Source organism: Galeopterus variegatus, unplaced genomic scaffold (genome assembly GCF_000696425.1).
Source record: "Galeopterus variegatus unplaced genomic scaffold, G_variegatus-3.0.2 Scaffold1959, whole genome shotgun sequence".
In the NCBI taxonomy this organism is placed as follows: Eukaryota; Metazoa; Chordata; class Mammalia; order Dermoptera; family Cynocephalidae; genus Galeopterus; species Galeopterus variegatus.
The window spans coordinates 303,404-306,116 of record NW_007728070.1 but is presented as its reverse complement, the minus strand read 5'-3'; positions in this window follow the sequence as shown (position 1 = coordinate 306,116).

Genomic DNA, 2,713 nt, shown 5'->3' with positions numbered 1-2,713 from the left:
CCCCCCCCCCCCCGCATGTCTAATAAAGGAGGTGGGACTCCAGCTCTTTCTGGTGTGCTCATTTTAAGGGCAAAGCCAGCTTTTCCCATAGTGGCTGACCCTGAGAGCCGCAGGAGGCCCATCACCAGCAAGTCTCTCAGGGTGGGGTCCTGGAATGTATTTCTCACTAACCTCTTGTGCCTCAGGATTAGGAGCACCAGCTCACCTGCAGAGCAGCAAAGGAAATGTTTGCTTGGGCCGAAGCAGTCCAGGAAGGCTGCCTGGAGGAGAAGGCGGGTGGGTCAGTGGGAGACAGAACCTGAGCAAAGGAAGGTGCAGAAGTGAGGGGGTCTTCCTGGGGACTCGAGGAGCTCAGAGTGGCCAGAAGAGGGAAGGACGGGTGCTGGGGGAGCAGGAGGAGAACAGAGGAGGCAGGTTAGGGGCTCAAGGGTGCAGGAGACAGAGGGGTAGGGGCTTAGGGCCCCTGTGCTCAGGAACCTTCCCTGGTCCTTGCTTGCTGCAACGGCCCCAGCCACATCCAGCCCAGGTTCCAGGGCCCTCGTGACAAGGAGCAGCCCTTCCTGAAGGGGGTCTTCTTAACTACCTCCAGCAGCTCAGGGCCCTGCCTATCCCCCCACCTCCTTCACACCACAGTACACTCTGAAGTCACATTCTGTGTTTGCTGTTTTTGTGCTGGGGGCACAGGGCTCCTTCCTTTGGGCAGTGGGATGGAAGCTGGTCTGGGAAGGTCTAGTGAGGGTGGGCGAAGCAAACCGTACCCCAAACTATCTGAAGGGCCCTGGCCACACACTGCTGGGACCTGCCTCCCTTCCAGCACCCCCATGCTCAGAGCCCACCCCTAGCACTCCACGCTCGCCCGCCTCCCCAAAGGGGCACAGCTCTGAGCTGCTGACCTTCACCATGCCACCTCCCCATCCCAGCTCCTCGTCAAGTTCAGCCTGTCCTTATTCATGCTAAAGTGTTAGTGGCTGCAGCTTCTCCTCATTGTAAAGAGCCCTACCTTCACCCAAAGGGCAGTGGAAACATGGGGCACCCCCACACACACTGAGGACAAGCCCCACCTACGGCTGCGCCTTCCCAGCTTGGGGGCAGGGTCTGGAGAGAGGACTCCTGGACCCCTAATTCAAAAGAGACTGCAGGGTCTCCCACGAGGCTCCTCTGAGTCCAAAGGGCTCATTGCTGAGGGAAGCCTTATGCACCTTGACAGAGGGACATCTGGATGATGCGTGAGAGTCAGGAGAGACCAGCCTGTGCACCCCTGTGCTGTGGCGCGGGGAGATGTCACCGCCCACGTGGAGCCCCGGGAGGCAGCACAAGGCCCACGGTGCACACCCCGAGGCTGTAAGCATGTGCTGGGTGAGCAACCCATGCGGACCTCCAGGGGAGAAGGGTAGAAACCTCACCCCCCAAATCAGAGCACTGCATCCTGCACCAGGGCCTTGCACCTGCCCCATCTCTTGGACCCTGAGGTTTCTACATCCAGAGCCTCCTGGGGTCCACTTTGTCCGCTGGGATCTGCTCTGCACCTCTCTTCGTGGCAGGGAGAGGCGATGTGGGGAGAGGCAGCCTGCTCTGGTGGCCATCAAGCCCATCCGAATGGGAGCATTGGGTGTATTGGCCTCTGACACCCTTCGGGAAGCTGACCAGAGAGCTGGCCAATAGCACTGCAGGCCCCACAGGAGACCCTGGGCTGCCATGACGTTGGTCAGGCAGAGGGCAGCGCTGGTGTGGGCAGGGGAGGGTGGGAGACGGGCGAGCAAACAGCGTGCAGCTGGAGCGGGGGCCACGGCAAGAGCCCACGCCCCTCCCGCAGGGAGCCCGGCCCACCTGCCCAGGCCTCACAGGTGTTCTCAACAAGCTTCTCCCCAGGCAGTGGACCAATAGGCATTTCTAAACTCTGTTTAAAACTTTTAAAATAAAATTCTCAGATTTTGGACAACACAGTTCTCCTTAAAGTAAAAAAGTCTGTGTCCAAGACCAGGAAGAAGTAATAGTTCGTGGTGAGAGGTCGGCCCTCGTCCTAGTGGGTGGCAGGAAGACACGTGGCTGGGGACAGGGTACACAAATCGTGTCCACTTACACAGGTATTCAGTGGTGTCAGTGGTCACACACGCACACCAGCTTTAAACGAACTGAAAACCCAGCCACCCCCACTCCTGAGCCACCCTATGCAGCTCCCCACCGGCAGGTGGACACAACACCCACCCCCACGAGATGCCTTATGAGCTGGGGGGTGTCCCCACCTCAACCCCTCCTGCTCTGCCTGCCCAGCCTTCCCCTCAGTGTCCCCAAGGCCCCAGCCCAGCCCCGATCAGCAGAGCAGAGCAGAGCCTCTTCCATAGTCAAAATGCTGCCCTGGGGGTGGGGTGGGGAGATGAGATGGAAAATGTCTCCCCAGAATGCAGGCCTCGGAGAATCCTCTGCCCTTCCTCCTGAGTCCCCTGGGCAGTCGAGGGGGCTGGTCAACAGCAGAACCTCCAGAGTAGCCAGTTCCCCAGGCCCAGCGCAGCCCACGCATCAGAAGCTGGGGCTGGGGAGCAGGAATCTGCATCTTTAGCAATATCTCCAACACAGTTCGATGTTCCCTGAGGTGTGAGGACCACCCCGTACCTTTCCCATCCTTTCTTTCTTTCTTTCTTTCTTTCTTTCTTTCTTTCTTTCTTTCTTTCTTTCTTTCTTTCTTTCTTTCTTTCTTTCTTTCTTTCTTTCTTTA